We start from the raw sequence: 20,184 nt of genomic DNA, 5'->3' as shown, positions 1-20,184 counted from the left end.
AAGACAAAGCCACTTACAGAGTCAGAAGAATGTGTAAAATGAACTGTACAGGGTCACATAGCCTGAGACTTAAATATAACTACTCCTCAACTCTCTGAGCTAAACAGAAATAGGGAGAACACGGCTAAATAGTACCCTTGGATAATCTCTCAAATTCATTTTTGTTAGTATTTTCAATTCCCACCCCAACCTCCACTGAATATTTTTTGAACAAAAATTTCCCAATATAACAGTAGAGCATATATGTATAGCTGATTCACTTTGTTATAAAGCAGAAACTAACACATCATTGTAAAGCAATTATACTCCAATAAAGATGTTAAAAAAAAACAGTAGAGCATGTTCAGTGTACAAAATTTGAAAAAATGCAAAAAATAAAATAAAATAAAATCAGGAAAAAAATCATTTATAGCACCACCATCCAAACTCAACCATTCTTACTGTTCAGTTGCATTTCCTTCCATCGTTTTTACTGTGCATTTACATGCATATTTTAAAATATAGTTGTGTTCACTCTCTAAATAAAGTCTTGTGTTTTTTTCTCCAGTTAACTTTACAACATAAGTATTTCCCCATGTTATTAAAAGCTCCTTGTAAGCACATCTTTAAATGACTGCCTAATAGCACATCGTGTGGATATGCCATAATGTACTTAAATATATTCCCACATTCTCATACATTTTGGTTGTATCCTATATTTGGCCAAAAAGAAATAAGCCACAATGAGCATATCTGTGCTTAAAACTTCACCTACTTAATATCATTTACTTAGGTTATAGAGATTCCCAGAAGTTAAATTATTGCATCAAAAATATAAACTCTGTCAAATCGTTTTCCAAAAGAGTTGTATCAATTTCTATTCCCACTAGTACCATTTGAATGTGCCTATTTCATTATACCTTCCTTGGCTCTAGTATTTTCATTTCTCTTCCTTTCCTATTTTGATGGGGGGAAAGTCTTAGTGTTCTAATTTGCATTTCTTTGATTATCAGTGAAGCCAAACATTTTTTTTTCCATATGTTCCCACTAAACCTTTTGATCAATGATGCTGACATATTACAGATCTTACTGATTCACACTTCCCTTATTCCTACCCTGGAAGCAATCCCCAGAAGACAGGAAGAGGCAAAAAACAATAAACTAGAAAATCCTCAAAAGTCTAAAATGGCTCCTAAATAATCTGATATGATTGTAGAAATAGTTGACTAGAAGTTCTCCTTCCCATGGTATTTCCTGCCTCTGGGTCTGTACCCCACAACATTCCAATCACTGAGCTACATCTGAGGTGGGCAAGAAGTGAGGTACTTTCCCACTGCCTCTGGGTTTCATAAACATAAGATGTAAGAGGCTTATTAAAGAACAAGCAAGAGATGCCTGCTTTGGAAACCTCAGCTTAGAAGATCTTGCTTAATAGACCATTAAATCAGTCATCATGCCTGCTTTTAACTTTCCTTACTACTAAGGTGCCTCTCAATTTACAAAGAGTGTAGTACATGCTATAAATCTTTGTGCATCAAGATCTGACATATTTCTCACACTTGCCTCTCACCCCACCTCCCTCACATCCACGCAGTTGTCAGTGGCATGTCCCAAAGTGTGATTTAGGCTGACCTCACTGGCTCACCACTCTATGTCAGAAGAGTTTGCCAGGAGGGAAAGATGTGCAGCTCTGCCATGAGTGCTTCTCTCAGGTGACCACCTGTGTTTTGAGGACCAGGAAAGTGTCCTGGAAACCCCCTCCACTAGTTCTGCCCGCATACTGTGAGAAATACTTTGCAGGTCCCTATGAAATTTTAGTTGCCTACTTGCCAGTATTGTCACAGTGGCTATCCATCCGGGCCTAGCTACATGACTTTCCTGCCTGAAGGAGATGACTTTGCCTCAAGTCTCTGTACTTGAGGGTATTTGACTTCTGAGAACCAGTCCGAGAAAAAATTTAAAGCTGTTAGGTATGTGATGTAGAAGTTCACTTCTGCTTGATCTGAATTCCTTTATCAGCTTCCAAAGTTTAACTGGATCCAAGAACTAGCTCGCATCATTTTCCAAAGCAAGGCCACTGTTGTGTTATCCAGGCAACACAATAGATCAACCTGACAGGAGGAGTCACTGAAGGTGTTTTAAGATTCAAACCCATTTGCATTTACCCAGCTTGACATAAAGTCGGCACAAGCTTGCATCTCTTTTAAAACATAATGGGCATTCTGTGATGCAGCTCAGTGAAATCAAGAGTGTGAGGCTTGTAATGGAGGCATCAACCTACAAGCATTTTCAGGAATAAATCCCAATAATAGATGTTTTCTCTGGGGCTGAATGTACCATTATCATACTATCTTGGTCTGACTATCATGTCCCAGCCCACTTCTCTCAGCAGCCCTCTGATCCACTGCTAACATGTCAGACAAGGCAAAGCCAAGAAATTATGGACTCATCCTCCAGGGAGCATGTTGCAGTTTGACTCAAGGAGATGTGAGTTCCATTCAGAAATATCTCTGTCATCCTCAGTTGATAACCTAGCTGCCTTTTGTCTTTTTTTTTTTAAAGATGACTTTCTGTCCTGGTGAGAGTGGAGTGACCGACTTGGGTGTCAGTACCATGTCACAGAAATGATTCTGTATTGGCTTAAGCCACACATTCAGCACCAGAGCTCAATGCCTGGCATTTGCTTGGCATGCAATAAATGTTGAATTGAATCTAATTGAACTGAACCACATATAATCAAATTGAATTAAACAGAATTCAATTGGTTGGGTGTATTAAATGGGGTCTTTCCTTTCACATATATGGCAGCCTTCCAAGTGTCCTATTTCAAACTTCCTCAAACAAAACTGAGAATAGCCAAATCATCACTAGAACATACAGCATAGAAAGAACAAAGACAGAGCTAGGTTTTTGTTTTGCTTTTGCTTTTGTTTTCTGTGGGTTTTTTTTTTTTTTTGGTAATATCATAACTTATTTACTTATTTATTTTCTTCCAGTTTTATTGAGATATATTTGACATAGGGCACTGTATAGGTTTAAGGTATACAGCATAATGATTTGATTCATATACATCATAAAAATGATTAGCACAATAAGTTTAGTCAAAAGCTATCATCTCTGAGGCTTCCCTGGTGGCGCAGTGGTTGAGAGTCCGCCTGCCGATGCAGGTGACGCGGGTTCGTGCCCCGGTCCGGGAAGATCCCACGTGCCGCGGAGTGGCTGGGCCCGTGAGCCATGGCCGCTGAGCCTGTGCATCCGGAGCCTGCGCTCCGCAACGGGAGAGGCCACAACTGTGAGAGGCCCGCGTACATCTATCATCTCTTATACATACAAAATTAAAGAAACAGAAAAAAATATTTTTTCTTGTGATGAGAACTCTTAGGATTTACTCTCAACAACTTCCATATATAGCATACAGCAGTGTTCATTATATTTATCATGTTGTACATTACATCCCTAGTATTTATCTTATAACTGGAAGTTTCTGCCTTTTGACTTGTTTTTGTTTTGTTTTTATAATGATAATCATCTAACTAAAGGAGGAGGATAATTGTGCAGTTGGCTCAGAAAGCTGAGAGGCTAAGGAGAAGTCAGCTTTAGAAAGCACTATAATCAGAGCCAAGTTTGTCCTCAGAAACCTTGACCTCTCCATTCTGGGCCTTTTTCTGGCTCTCTCAAGTTTCTAGTGCCCAGCACATTCATAAGCTTTCCCCCATAAAAATCCATCCTTGAGAAATGGTGAAATGTACAGACTCATACTAAGATGTAAAGTATCAAAAAGTTGAAAGCATCAGCCCTCCTGAAGATGCCTGCATGTTATAGGGACTTAAAAGCTTATGCTAAAGGGATGAAGTGGTGTATCAGTAGTCATCTACTGGGGAGAAACATTAGAGGCTGGGGACACCTAGGTGCACTCAAATCATACCACTTCACCAGGAAGTAATTTTTCCTTGAACTGTCACTTGACCCAATTAGAAAGTTAGAAGGTTTTTTGTTTTGTTTTGTTTTGCTCTGCTTTGTTTTTTAATTAGGCTAATGGTTTAACCCCTGTGGTCTTCAGCTTCCCCATAATAGAAAAAACAAACAAACAAAAAAACACAGAGGCAGTAATCAGACAACTCTTCTTGGTGATGCCTGTGGGCTGAGATGTTTGGGAGTACGTTTCTAAAGAGTTAGTAGTAAAGCAAACCAAATATATACTTCAATTGCCTCATTCTCTTCCCCAAGGAAAACCTAAGTTGTGCACCTGGCAATCCCCCAGTGTAAACTGCTTCCTCTGTCCATTCCCAGAAGGTACTAGCTCCATTCAGACTAGCCAATCTGGGGTTAGGAAAAGTTGCTGATGAGTACACTTTTGAATGGAATGAGAATGACATAAGAAAAAGGATGGACAAAATAAAGAGAGGACTTTTTTTTCTTAAAAAACAGTGAAGGAGAAATCACTCTTCCTGCTGTTAAGGCCTACTACATAGCTACAACAATCAAGACAGCTACATATGTGATGAAATTGCATAAAACTATACACACACACACACACACACACACACGAACACACACAAATGAGTACAACTGATGAAATCTGAAAGAGTTCTGTGGATTGTACCAATGTCAATTTCATGGTTTAGCAAGATTATAACATTGGGGAAGGAGGAGTGAACACTTCATGGGACCTCCCTGTATATTTTTTGCAGCTTCTTGAGAATCTATACATATTTCAAAATTTTTAATGTAAGGTGAAACCCCAATTTCAATACAGGGTGGTGCTGCCTTCCACTGTAGTATCCTGACTTCTAAGCTCCAAGAAGTATAAGGCTGGCTACAGCAAGCATTAAGAAGACAAGTCCCTTTGCAGAGACCTGACCCTGGCCTCTCCCTAGGGGCTAGATGCTAACAGCAGGAGCTAGTCCTGGCCTTGGACTTTTTTCATGCCTCTGCTAATGTTTTAGATCAGGGCCTAAAGCAATTGGATATAGGGGATTGAGCCTGATTTCCTTGGAGTCCTTGAAACAGGGAACCTGGCAGTGAGAGGAAAAATAGCAGATCTCCCAGAATACTGTGAGTGCTAAGAGAGCAGAGTGAAAATGGATCTTGGGGGCAGGCAACAGGATGCCTCCCTGAAGAGAATCATAGCGTTTGGCCATTGCCCTTTTCAAAGACCAAATTAAGAAAGGGGACAGAAGGAGCCTATCTTACTAAGTTGCTTTTAGACTGCAAAATTTTATGCCTGGTTGTTCTACTTGCTAGTTTCCTCTCCTGTGATGTGAAGAAGGAATGAGTTTTTGCTTCACTGAAGATTCTACTTCTAAGTTGTGTCCTTACGGTATTACATGTTAACAAAATGTTGACAGATCAGACAGCATTTTTAAATGCTTCTTTTTTTTAACTAAGATTTTTTTCTTAAGCAGAAGTACTGCTAGCAGCACCTTCAGTGTTCATTTCATCAAATGACTCTCTAAACATATCGTATATTTATTGCATCTTTGGGAGTAATAATTTTCTTTCCAGCTTTCAAATTACTACATATTTGTTACTGCACTGCTGAGGGAGGAGATCATTTGTTATTAGCTCCTTGTCTGATGTGAAACATTTAATTTGAACTGAAACTACCACACAAGAAAATAAACAGTGCATTTCATACGCAAAGTGTCTGCTTCCCTCACTAGGAAGCATTTTGACCATATGGTGGGTATTTATCATCTGATGGCTCATGAGCAGCTCTGCTGTCTGCCTCCCTTTTTCCCTCAGACCTGGGTGCTGGCTCTTTTTCAAGAGCAAATGAGGTCAACTTGCTCTTAGACAGAGATTCTAAACCCTGGAAGCTCATCAGAATCCTCAGGGGAGATTTATTTTTAAATACCGATGACCAGGCCACATCGCTCTCAGGTGTGTTGCAAGGGTGGGAGAGGTTAGTGAAGTGGTTACTCTCTCGGATTCTAAAGCCAGATTGCTTAAGTACGACACCTTTGCCACTTAAGACTGTGAGTTGGTAGGCAAGTTATTTAGTCTCTCTGGGCCTCAGTTGCCTCAAATGAAAATGGAGGTAATAATATTACCTCCGTCACAGAGTTACAGTGAGAGAATTCATGTAAAGAGATTAAAACAAAGCCTGGTTCACAGGAAGTACCTGATAATGTTGGCTATGTCCTTTACTGATGAGCATCATGATTCTTTTTTTTTAATTGAAGTATAGTTGATTTACAATGTTGTGTTTAATTTCTGCTGTACAGCAAAGGGAGTCAGTTATACATATATATATATTCTTTTTCATATTCTTTTCTATTATGGTTCATCACAGGATATTGAATATAGTTTCCTGTGCTATACAGTAGGACCTTGTTGTTTATCTATCTTGTATATACTAGTTTGCATCTGCTAATCCCAAACCCCCAGTCCTTCCCTCCCCCACCAACCTCCCCCTTGGCAACCACCAGTCTGTTATCTATGTCCGTGATTCCATTTCTGTTTCATAGATAGGTTCATTTGTGTCATATTTTAGATTCCACATATAAGTGATATCATATGGTATTTGTCTTTCTGACTTACTTCACTTAGTATGATAATATCTAGGTCCATCCATGTTGCTGCAAATGGCATTATTTCATTCTTTTTTATGGCTGAGTAGTATTCCATTGTGTATATGTACCACATCTTCTTTATCCATTCATCTGTCGATGGACATTTAGGTTGCTTCCATGTCCTAGCTATTGTAAATAGTGCTTCAGTGAACATTGGGATGCATATATCTTTTCGGTTTAGAGTTTTGTCTGGGTATATGCCCAGGAGTGGAATTGCTGGATCATATGGCAACCCTATTTTTAGTTTGTTGAGGAACCTTCATACAGTTTTCCATAGTGGTTGCACCAAATTACATGCCCACCAACAGTGTAAGAGAGTTCCCTCTCCAGCATTTACTATTTGTAGACTTTTTAATGACGGCAATTCTAACTGAACACCACCATTCTTAACCTATAATAAGAAAGTTAGGATTTATCCTCCTAGAGTTGTTCTTACACACTGAGTTTCTCCCCATCCTTTATTAATTGATCCCCAGATGCTTCACACACAAACATGCATGCGCACGTATGTGGACGCACACACACACACACACACACACACACATTCTACACAAGTAAAGGAAAAGCCCAGAGCCAGTTTCAAAGTAGGCCCAGTGCAAGGCAGATTGGATCCTTTGCTTTGCTTACAATCAGAAATGTCAAAAATGAGTGAAAAGAATCCCTTGAAGAAACCTGATGCTTTCTATTCAAAAAAATTTAATACACACACATACACACACACGCACAATGCCAAAAAGCTTTGATATTCCAAACTTTATGTCTAAATATCTTTTACCATCTACACATTACTAAAATATCATGTACCAAGTGGGATAAAAAAGACTCTATCACACAAACGATTAGAGCATTAAGTTATGAGACCACAGACACCTGACAGAATACAGCAAACACCATAGCATCCCTTTTTATACTCAAACTCAGATCTGATAACTCTGGTTATTACACATCTGGAAACTCACACACATTGCATTTTTGATGTCTTCTAGTGTTAGCCCTACAGGATGAGTCAGTCATAGGAGTGCTATTGCCTTGAAACATGTCCTTTGGGCTTCATAATTACATGCAGAGTTATGTGGCTCTTTAGGTTAAAATGTTTCTGTAAAGCAGTCTCTTTAGTCTTCCTTGATATTGCAGACTGCCACATGTTAATGAATTGTCAAAAATATAAAATATAAAGAGGATGTGAAGAAGAAGCATATTGGACATGACTCTAAAGGCTGTCATTTTACGTGTAAGTTAATTATAAACATATTTTTTCTTCCCATAGCACCTAGCAGTGCCTTCCACAGAGTAGGTGGTCAATCAAGATTTTGTGACTTTTGAGTAATATAAAATTTTTTGTACCTCCGGGAGGGCTTACACATATTTAAGGTACAATTGTAGTATTATTTTCCATCCCCTTGTTTTAATTTTTATTGCTTAAAAAATAAAAGAGTTAAAAATGTCTTCTTTCCAGAGACACGAAATGGGGAGTGATGAAATATCTTTTACTTACAGTAAGTTTGGATCTCTTCTGGTTATTGCTTATTTTTTTTCACCACTCATATTCATCTTCTTTTATTGATGCTCAGCCTACAAATCATAGCACTGTATTTATCATGGCTTATTCATAACTCTGAATGAACCAGCATTTGATAAGCGGGCATGAATCACTAGCCTCTCTTATCTAAGCCTATCCCTCTACATATTTCTAGTGTCCATTAGCCCATCAGCCATAGGTACAAAGCTAAATATATTAAATATATTACCCTTTCCTGTTACAGATAAGAATGACACTTTGGCACAAAGTTTAAGAACCCCCAAATCACATTTTGACTGTCATTTTCAGAATATGAATATATTGTATTAAATTTAACCCTCAGAATACATGTCTTCGAGTGAAGCTGTTAAAGAAACTAGTTGTATTGTTAAAAGGCTCTGCTTTTTCCACTTCTGGGCACAATAGGAAGTTAACATAATGGAAAGTTACTAACACACAATATTCTTTTAGCACCACCCTCATATTATAATAAGGTTTTACTTTTAGGTCTTTAAGCAATTTAACACATTATGGATCTTATTATCTTAAGAGAACTATTGACCAAAAAAAAGGTGGGGAGAGGAAAGAAAAAAAAGCATATTACAATCAGGAGGCTAATGGCCTTATGTGAAAGGGAATTTTGCAAATGCTTTTCCTTTAAAGTGAAATTGGACAAAGGCCAGAATGATTGTTGAAGGAACAGTGCTACCATGGTTAGGAGGAAGTGAGCTAATTGACCTGATAGTTTCTTTCCATATGTGATAGCCATGATTCTATCATTCAATTCTTATGAATGCATCCACATACAAATGAACTGTGGTCTTTCCATGTGTACAGTACAAGGAAACATGTAACTATCTGAGCCTTGGGTCTTTCAACGAAAGAATCATGCTGAAGTTGCTGAAATTGACATATAGGAAGGTTTGGGTTTTTTTTTTTTTTTTTTTTTTTTTTTTTTTTTGGTGTGTGTGTGTGGTACACGGGCCTCTCACTGCTGTGGCCTCTCCCGTTGCGGAGCACTGGCTCCGGACGCGCAGGCTCAGCGGCCATGGCTCACGGGCCTAGCCGCTCCGCGGCATGTGGGATCTTCCTGGACCGGGGCACGAACACGTGTCCCCTTCATCGGCAGGAGGACTCTCAACCACTGCACCACCAGGGAAGCCCTGTTACACTTTTTGTGCCAACAGATTGTGAGGCACCAAACATTTTAAGCAAAACTCTGTAAAATTGCTAATATCTAGCAATAAATATTAATGCCTAACTGATACATGATAACTAGAGGTGGATATAAAGTTGGCTAACATTTGACAATAGTGGCAAATCATTATTTGATATTCACTTTAACAAATGTGATCAAGAGTGAACTCATTACTAGGATGGGCATGAAATACAGTTTTATGAGTGATTCTATTATACTTTCTAAAGGGAAAATTATAAAAGATGGCTGAATGAATGGCAAAGATACTTTATTATATAGTAGTTAGTTGGGCTGGAGAGATTGGGAACAGGGAGACTGAGTCTATACTTTCACACTCACAGGCACACACAAACACATAGGGCCCTGAAAAAATAAGTATTTCTCCTAATCCTTCAATATAGACTTTTCCCTCCTCTTACAGCCTCTAGAAGAATTTGCTTTCAGTGCCAGGAAACTAAGGTACAGAAAGATTAAGTAACTTGCCAAGCCTGAAAGAGGCAGTAGACTGGATTTAAACTCTAGGCTGCATGAATCTAAAGATGACAGATTTAGCCACTATACCATGCTGTTTCTTCCACTAGAACAGAGTACCAGTTTTGAAAGGCCCTACAAAATGCTACTATGAAATTAGCCTGCAGCACCAGCCCAAACTTAGCAGACCTTCTAGAGACATCAGGACAGCAATATCTAAGAAATTGAGCAGCTAACTTAGGTGGCTTTCAGAGACCCTCAAAGAGAAGCATATAGGTCCTACAGTATGAACAAGCTACCAAAGATCATAAAATGATATTAGCTGCTTGAAAGTAGCAAAACAAAGGCTGTGAGAGGGAAGGTTACAACTTTGTTATTCTGTAAGATGGACTGTGTTCGTGTACTTGGGTAATGTACTTTAAATACTTATTTGGAGAGCACTACATTACTGTAGCTAAGGACATGGAATGTGGAATCCTACAGTTGTTTCATCTGTAAGATGGGGTTCATAATGTAATCTATCCTTTAGGGTTGTTAGAAAGGTGAAATGAAAGAAAATAAGTCAAACTCTTAACACAAAGACTGGAACAGAGTAAGCACTCAATAACTGTCAGCTCCTGCTGTTTTTGTTGTCTTACAGTTGATAATTTTCCTGCCTGTGCCTCCAGATAGTCCATGAGTCCCTTGAATACAAAGACTCTTATTCCTCTTTGAAAGATAGTAGAATGCAATAATTGAAAGCAGTCTTAGGAACCATACTACCTGGGTGTAAACCTGTCTCTGCACTTCCTGCCAATGAAATCTTGAACAGGTTATTAATCTCTCTGTGTCTTGGCTTCCTTATCTATAAAATGGGCTTAAAGATAGAATTAACCTCATAAATGTGTCAGAAGGATAGAGTATAAGTTCCATGAGGACATTAATCTTTGTCTGTTTTCTTCAACCATGTAAGCCCAGTGCCCAGAACATACCTGCCACACAGTAAGTGCTCAGTACAAATATGCTGAAAGGTTAGATAAAAATCACCTCGAACAGATCCTGTACAGATATATAAAGGTTAGCTATTATTTACATCTCTACCATTGGAGCCTAGTATAGTGCTTTGCACAGGTTAAGCCTTCAAGATGTATTAGCAGAGTGAATGAATGAATGATGTCCTTCTAGTCTAGGCCAGCCCTCTCTCATTAGAAACTGTGAAGTTATTGAAGTTTGACCTTTCATACCCCTGGCCTCCTTCACCTATGTCATATACATACATGTGTAAATACCTATAGTAATTAAGAAAAGTTTCTGTGGAGCAAATGAAATAGAACGTTAGACATGTAAGAGAACTCAGATCTATAATTCAAGCCTTCCCTTTTGCTGATTTATTCTATATTCAGTCAATATTATTTTATTGAGTGCCTACAATTGTAAGCAAACTTAAGATCCCTGCCCTCGTAGAGCTATGGATCGTATAGCTTCATCATTTCCCTTCTCTGCAGTTCATTTTCCTCATCTGTAAAATTAGGGAGTTGAATGATCACTAAGGTACCTTTCAGCTAGGAAATAAAATGTAACATGCTGGTTAAAATCACAGGTTTTCAGATAAGGTTACTGGTATTTGAATCTCACTTCTGGTACTTGATAGCTGTTTGAACATGAATCAAGTAAATGCTCTCCAAGCCTCGGTTTCCTCATCTGCAAAATGGGATTGATGATAATAGGAACTATCTTGCTATCATGTAAGATGGACTAAATGAGAATAAATATATTTCATTTTGATGGTGCCCAGCACATACTAAATACTCAACAAATGGTGGTTAATATTATTCTATAATGTGCAATCTCTGAGGCCTCATGTGGGAAGCTGCTCCCTGTAAGGCCAGCTGTGTCTATAGAGGTCAGATAGGGCCAATTTGCATATAAAGACTCTTTTTCTGAGACCTCTTTGGATTTCACCTCCTTTTGATTATCAGATAAAACAATGAAAGCCCTCAGCCCCTGCAATGCTTTCTTACTTGTGTCACATTACTAGGCATCATCTGTATAATGTGTCAGATTGTGATAAATTATAAGAAAAATCAGGCAGGGAACGGGGATAGTAAATGTCTAGGATGTTACTGAAATTTTAGTTAGGGCAGCCAGGGAATGCCTCACTGGGAAGTGCCACCACCACAACTAAGTGGCAACCCAAGAATGTGTGTTTATTTCCTTGAGGTTTCCAAATGTGGGATTCTCATTCTTAAAGTGTCCCGGATAGGAAGGTCTTCTGGTGCTCACTGCCTTCTGACTGATGCTGCTTTTCTAATCACGTTACTCTTTGGTTTATCAAAGCCAGATGCAGCTCCCTGACAAAGTGTTGGGAGAGATTTAAAACATCTTCAGCTGCCTTTGGAAACTTCAGAAGGGATTGATCCAGGCCAAATATTTGACCTGTCATCTAAAAACAGTAAGTGAAAAACTACCATATGCTCAAATCAAGCAGCACCCAGGTGCCGTTTCTGGAGCCCAGCCCAGTCCTCAACATCACTCCCCACAGGGCCAGACTGTGGCCAATGAGCATGACCCTCCCATATAGAACCACACTAGTGAGTACTTTGTGTCAAACTGGCTATTTTTTTTTCTATTTAAAATAACTTTTTTGTAACCATATTTATTGGAATATAAATGCTTTACAACAAAGTGAATCACTACACATATATGTAAATCTTGATATCTCCTCCCTCTTGCATCTCCCTCCCACCCTCCCTATCCCACCCCACTAGGTGGTCACAAAGCACTGAGCTGATCTCCCTGTGCTATGCAGCTGCTTCCCACTAGCTACCTATTTTACATTTGGTAGTGTATATAAGTCCATGCAACTCTCTCACTTCATCCCAGCTTACCCTTCCCCCTCCCATGTCCTCAAGTCCATTCTCTACGTCTACATCTTTATTCCTGTCCTGCCCCTAGGTTCTTCAGAAACATTTTTTTTAGATTCCATATATATGTGTCAGCATACGGTATTTGTTTTTCTCTTTCTGACGTACTTCACTCTGTATGACAGACTATAGGTCCATCTGCCTCAATACAAATAACTCACTCTCATTTCTTTTTATGGCTGAGTAATACTCCATCGTATATATGTACCACATGTTCTTAATCCATTCATCTGCCGATGGACAATTAGGTTGCTTCAATGTACTGGCTATTGTAAATAGAGCTGCAATGAACATTGGAGTACACGACTCTTTTTGAATTATGGTTTTCTCAGGTTATATGCCCAGTAGTGGGAATGCTGGGTTGTATGGTAGTTCTCTTTTTAGTTTTTAAAGGAAACTCCAGGGGGGAGCGAGAAGATGGCGGAAGAGTAAGACGCGGGGATCACCTTCCTCCTCACAGATACATCAGAAATACATCTAGAACTTCTCCTATAGAACACCCACCGAACGCTGGCAGAAGACCTGAGACCTCCCAAAAGCCAGGTGTCAAGGCTGTGTCTCTGAGGTGGGAGAACTAACCTCAGGACACTGGTCCACAAGAGAGCTCTCAGCTCCACGTAATATCAAATGGCGAAAATCTCCAGAGACCTCCATCTCCACACCAAGACCCAGCTTCACTCAAGGACCAGCAACGAACAGTGCTGGACACCCTATACCCAACAAAGAGCGAGACAGGTCTACAGACCCATCCATTAGCAGAGAGGCTGCCTAGAATCACAGTAAGGCTACCGACATCCCCATACATGCCCCCAGACATGGACCTGCCCACCAGGGAGACGGGATCCAGCCTCATCCACCAGAACAGGGGCACTGGTCCCCCCAACCAGGAAACCTGCTCAACCCACTAAACCAACCTCAGCCACTGGGGACAGCCACCAAGAATAGATAGAACTACGAACCTGCAGCCTACAAAAGGGAGACCGCAAACACAGTAAGATAAGCAAAATGAGAAGACAGAAAAACACAGCAGATGAAGGAGCAAGATAAAAACACACCAGACCTAACAAATGAGGAGGTAATAGCCACTCTACCTGAAAGAGAATTCAGAATAACAATGGTGAAGATGATTCAAAATCTTGGAAATAGAATGGACAAATTGCAAGAAACAGTTAACGAGGACCTAGAAGAAATAAAGAGGAAGCAAGTAACGATGAGCAACACAATAAATGAAATGAAAAATACTCTAGACGGGATCAGTAGCAGAATAACTGAGGCAGAAGGACGGATAAGTGACCTGGAAGATAAAATAGTGGAAATAACTACTACAGAGCAGAAGAAAGAAAAAAGAATGAAAAGAACTGAGGACAGTCTCAGCGATCTCTCGGACAACATTATACACACCAACATTTGAATCATAGGCGTCCCAGAAGAAGAGAAAAAGAAAGGGACTGAGAAAATATTTCAAGAGATTATAGTTGAAAACTTCCCTAATATAGGAAAGGAAATAGTCAACCAAGTCCAGGAAGCACAGAGAGTCCCATACAGGATAAACCCAAGGATAAACACGCCGAGACACATAATAATCAAACTGTCAAAAATTAAATACAAAGAAAACATATTAAAAGCAGCAAGGGAAAAACAACAAATAACACACAAGGGAATCCCCATAAGGCTAACATCTGATCTTTCAGCAGAAACTCTACAAACCAGAAGGGAGTGGCAGGACATATTTAAAGTGATGAAGGAAAAAAATCTACAAGCAAGATTACTCTACCCAGCAAGGATCTCATTCAGATTTGATGGAGAAATTAAAACCTTTACAGATAAGCAAAAGCTGAGAGAGTTCAGCACCACCAAACCAGCTTTACAACAAATGCTAAAGGAACTTCTCTAAGCAAGAAACATAAGAGAAGGAAAAGACCTACAAGAACAACCCGAAACAATTAGGTAAATGTTAATAGGAACGCACATATCGATAATTACCTTAAATATAAATGGATTAAATGCTCCCACCAAAAGACAAAGACTGGCTGAATGGATACAAAAACAGGACCCATATATATGCTGTGTACAAGAGACCCACTTCAGACCTAGGGACACTTACAGGCTGAAAATGAGGGGATGGAAAAAGATATTCCATGCAAATGGAAATCAGAAGAAAACTGGAGTAGCAATTCTCATATCAGACAAAATAGACTTTAAAATAAAAACTATTACAAGAGACAATGAAGGACACTACATAATGATCAAGGGATCGACCCTTGAAGAAGATATAACAATTGTAAATATTTATGCACCCAACATAGGCGCACCTCAATACATAAGGCAAATACTAACAGCCATAAAAGGGGAAATCGACAGTAACACAATCATAGTAGGGGACTTTAACACCCCACTGTCACCAATGGACAGATCATCCAAAATAAAAATAAATAAGGAAACACAAGCTTTAAATGATACATTGTACAAGATGGATTTACTTGATATTTATAGGACATTCCATCCAAAAACAACAGAATACATATTTTTCTCAAGTTCTCATGGAACATTCTCCAGGATAGATCATATCTTGGGTCACAAATCTAGCCTTGGCAAATTTAAGAAAATTGAAATCATATCAAGTATCTTTTCTGACCACAACACTATGAGACTAGATATCAACTACAGGAAAAGATCTGTAAAAAATACAAACACATGGAGGCTAAACAATACACTACTTAATAACGAAGTGATCACTGAAGAAATCAAAGAGGAAATCAAAAAGTACTTAGAAAGAAATGACAATGGAGACACGACGACCCAAAACCTATGGGATACAGCAAAAGCAGTTCTAAGAGGGAAGTTTATAGCAATACAATCATACCTTAAGAAACAGGAAGCATCTCGAATAAACAACTTAACTTTGCACCTAAAGCAATTAGAGAAGGAAGAACAAAAAAACCCCAAATTTAGCAGAAGAAAAGAAATCATAAATATCACATCAGAAATAAATGAAAAAGAAATGAAGGAAACAATAGCAAAGATCAATAAAAGTAAAAGCTGGTTCTTTGAGAAGATAAATAAAATTGATAAACCATTAGCCAGACTCATCAAGAAAAAAAGGGAGAAGACTCAAATCAATAGAATTAGAAATGAAAAAGGAGATGTAACAACTGACTCTGCAGAAATACAAAAGATTATTAGAGATTACTACAAGCAACTCTATGCCAATAAAATGGACAACCTGGAAGAAATGGACAAATTCTTAGAAATGCACAATTGCCAAGACTGAACCAGGAAGAAACAGAAAATATGAACAGACCAATCACAAGCACTGAAATTGAAACTGTGATTAAAAATCTTCCAACAAACAAAAGCCCAGGACCAGATGGCTTCACAGGCGAATTCTATCAAACATGTAGAGAAGAGCTAAGACCTATCCTTCTCAAACTCTTCCAAAAAATAGCCGAGGGAGGAACACTCACAAACTCATTCTATGAGGCCACCATCACCCTGATACCAAAACCAGACAAAGACGTCACAAAGAAAGAAAACTATAGGCCAATATCACTGATGAACATAGATGCAAAAATCCTCAACAAAATACTAGCAAACAGAATCCAACAGCACATTAAAAGGATCATACACCATGATCAAGTGGGGTTTTTCCAGGAATTCAAGGATTCTTCAATATACGCAAATCAATCAACGTGATACACCATATCAACCAACTGAAGGAGAAAAACCATATGATCATCTCAATAGATGCAGAGAAAGCTCTTGACAAAATTCAACACCCATTTATGATAAAAACCCTGCAGAAAGTAGGCATAGAGGGAACTTTCCTCAATACAATAAAGGCAATATATGACAAACCCACAGCCAGCATTGTTCTCAATGGTGAAAAACTGAAACCATTTCCACTAAGATCAGGAACAAGACAAGGTTGCTCACTCTCACCACTCTTATTCAACATAGTTTTGGAAGTTCTAGCCACAGCAATCAGAGAAAATAAAGAAATAAAAGGAATCCAAATAGGAAAAGAAGAAGTAAAGCTGTCACGGTTTGCAGATGACATGATACTATACATAGAGAATACTAAGGATGCTACCAGAAAACTACTAGAACTAATCAATGAATTTGGTAAAGTAGCAGGATACAAAATTAATGCACAGAAATCTCTCGCATTCTTATACACTAATGATGAAAAATGTGAGAATGAAATTAAGAAAACACTCCCATTTACCATTGCAAGAAAAAGAATAAAATATCTAGGAATAAACCTACCTAAGGAGACAAAAGACTTGTATGCAGAAAACTATAAGACACTGATGAAAGAAATTAAAGATGATACAAATAGGTGGAGAAATATACCATGTTCTTGGATTAGAAGAATCAACATAGTGAAAATGACTCTATTACCCAAAGCAATCTACAGATTCAATGCAATCCCTATCAAATGACCACTGGCATTTTTTACAGAACTAGAACAAAGAATTTCACAATTTGTATGGAAACACAAAAGACCCCGAATAGCCAAAGCAATCTTGAGAACGAAAAGTGGAGCTGGAGGAATCAGGCTCCCTGACTTCAGACTATACTACAAGGCCACAGTAATCAAGACAGTATGGTACTGGCACAAAAAAAGAAATATAGATCAATGGAACAGGATAGAAAGCCCAGAGGTAAACCCACACACATATGGTCACCTTATCTTTGATAAAGGAGGGAAGGAAGCACAGTGGAGAAAAGACAGCCTCTTCAATAAGTGGTGCTGGGAAAACTGGACAGCTACCTGTAGAAGTATGAAATTGGAACACTCCCTAACACCATACACAAAAATAAGCTCAAAATGGGTTAAAGACCTAAATGTAAGGCCAGACACTATCAAACTCTTATTGGAAAACATAGGCAGAACATTCTATGACATAAATCACAGCAAGATCCTTTTTGACCCATCTCCTAGAGAATTGGAAATAAAAACAAAAATAAACAAATGGGATCTAATGAAACTTAAAAGCTTTTGCACAGCAAAGGATACCATAAACAAGACCAAAAGGCAACCCTCAGAATGGGAGAAAATATTTGCAAATGAAGCAACTGACAAAGGATTAATATCCAAAATTTATAAGCAACTCATGCAGCTCAATAACAAAAAAACAAACAACCCAATCGAAAAATGGGCAGAAGATCTAAATAGACATTTTTCCAAAGAAGATATACAGATAGCCAACAAACACATGAAAGAATGCTCAACATCATTAATCATTAGAGAAATGCAAATCAAATCTACAATGAGATATCCTCTCACACCGGCCAGATTGGCCATCATCAAAAACTCTAGAAACAATAAATGCTGGAGAGGGTGTGGAGAAAAGGGAATCCTCTTTCACTGTTGGTGGGAATGTAAAATGATACAGCCACTATGGAGAACAGTATGGAGGTTCCTTAAAAAACTACAAATAGAACTACCATATGACCCAGCAATCCCACTACTGGACATATACACTGAGAAAACCACAATTCAAAAAGAGTCATGTACCACAATGTTTATTGCAGCTCTATTTACAATTGGCAGGATATGGAATCAGCCTAAGTGTCCATCATCGGATGAATGGATAAAGAAGATGTGGCACATATATACAATGGAATATTACTCAGCCATAAAAAGAAACGAAATTGAGTTATTTGTAGTGAGGTGGATGGACCTAGAGTCTGTCATACTGAGTGAAGTAAGTCAGAAAGAGAAAGATAAATACCGTATGCTAACACATATATATGGAATCTAAGAAAAAAATATCATGAGGAACCTAAGGGTAAGACGGGAATAAAGACACAGACCTAGTAGAGAATAGACTTGAGGATATGCAGAGGGGGAAGGGTAAGCTGTGAATAAGTGAGAGAGTGACATGGACATATATACACTACCAAACATAAAATAGATAGCTAGTGGGAAGCAGCTACATAGCACAGGGAGTTCACCTTTGTGCTTTGTGACCACCTAGAGGGGTGGGATAGGGAGGGTGGGAGGGAGGGTGACACAAGAGGGAAGAGTTATGGGAACATATGTATATGTATAACTGATTCACTTTGTTGTAAAGGAGAAACTAACACACTATTGTAAAACAGTTATACTCAAATAAAGATGTTAAAAATAAAATAAAATAAAATAAAATAAAGGAAACTCCATACTGTTCTGAATAGTGGCTGTATCAATTTACATTCCCACCAGCAGTGCAAGAGGGTTCCCTTTTCTCCACATCCTCTTCAGCATTTATCATTTGCAGATTTTTTGATGATGGCCATTCTGACTGGAGTGAGGTGATACCTCATTGTAGATTTCATTTGCACTTCTCTAATGATTAGTGATGTGGAGTATCCTTTCATGTGTTTGTTGGAACTCTGTATATCTTCTTTGGAGAAAAGTCTATTTAGGTCTTCTGCCCATTTTTGGATGGGGTTGTCTAATTTTTGATATTGAGCTGCATGAGCTGCTTGTAAATTTTGGAAATAATCCTTTATCAGTTGCTTCATTTGCAAATATATTCTCCCATTATGACGGTGGCCTTTTCATCTTGTTTATGGTGTCCTTTGCTCTGCAAAAGCTTTTAAGTTTCATTAGGTCCCATTTGTTTATATTTGTTTTCATTTCCCTTTCTCTAGGAGGAGTGTCAAGAAGGATCTTGCTGTGATTTATATCATAGAGTGTTCTGCCCATATTTTCCTCTACGAGTTTATAGGGTCTGGTATTATATTTAGGTCTTTAATCCATTTGAAGTTTATTTTTGTGTATGGTGTTACGAAGTGTTCTAATTTCATTCTTGTACATGTAGCTCTCCAATTTTCCCAGCACTGCTGATTCAAGAGGCTATTCTCCTTTGTGTATTCTTGCCTCCCTTATCAAAAATAAGGTGACCAGATGTGCATGGGTTTATCCCTGGTCTTTCTATCCTTTTCCACTGATCTATATTTCTGTTTTTGTGCCAGTACCATACTGTCTTGATTACTGTAGCTTTGTAGTATAGTCTGAAGTCAGGGAGCCTGATTCCTCCAGCTCCATTTTTCATTCTCAAGATTGCTTTGGCTATTCGGGGTCTTTTGTGTTTCCATACAAATTGTGAAATTCTTTGTTCTAGTTCTGTAAAAAATGCCAGTGGTCATTTGATAGGGATTGCATTGAATCTGTAGATTGCTTTGGATAATAGAGTCATTTTCACAATGTTGATTCTTCCAATCCAAGAACATGGTATATTTCTCCACCTATTTGTATCATCTTTAATTTCTTTCATCAGTGTCTTATAGTTTTCTGCATAGAAGTCTTTTGTCTCCTTAGGTAGGTTTATTCCTAGATATTTTATTCTTTTTGTTGCAATGGTAAATGGGAGTGTTTTCTTAATTTCCCTCTCAGATTTTTCATCATTAGTGTATAAGAATGACAGAGATTTCTGTGCATTAATTTTGTATCCTGCTACTTTACCAAATTCATTGATTAGTTCCAGTAGTTTTCTGCTAGCATCCTTAGTATTCTCTATGTAGAGTATCATGTCATCTGCAAAGAGT

The sequence above is a fragment of the Kogia breviceps genome, chromosome X (assembly GCF_026419965.1).
Source record: "Kogia breviceps isolate mKogBre1 chromosome X, mKogBre1 haplotype 1, whole genome shotgun sequence".
Taxonomy (NCBI): domain Eukaryota; kingdom Metazoa; phylum Chordata; class Mammalia; order Artiodactyla; family Physeteridae; genus Kogia; species Kogia breviceps.
This window is presented reverse-complemented; position numbering follows the sequence as displayed.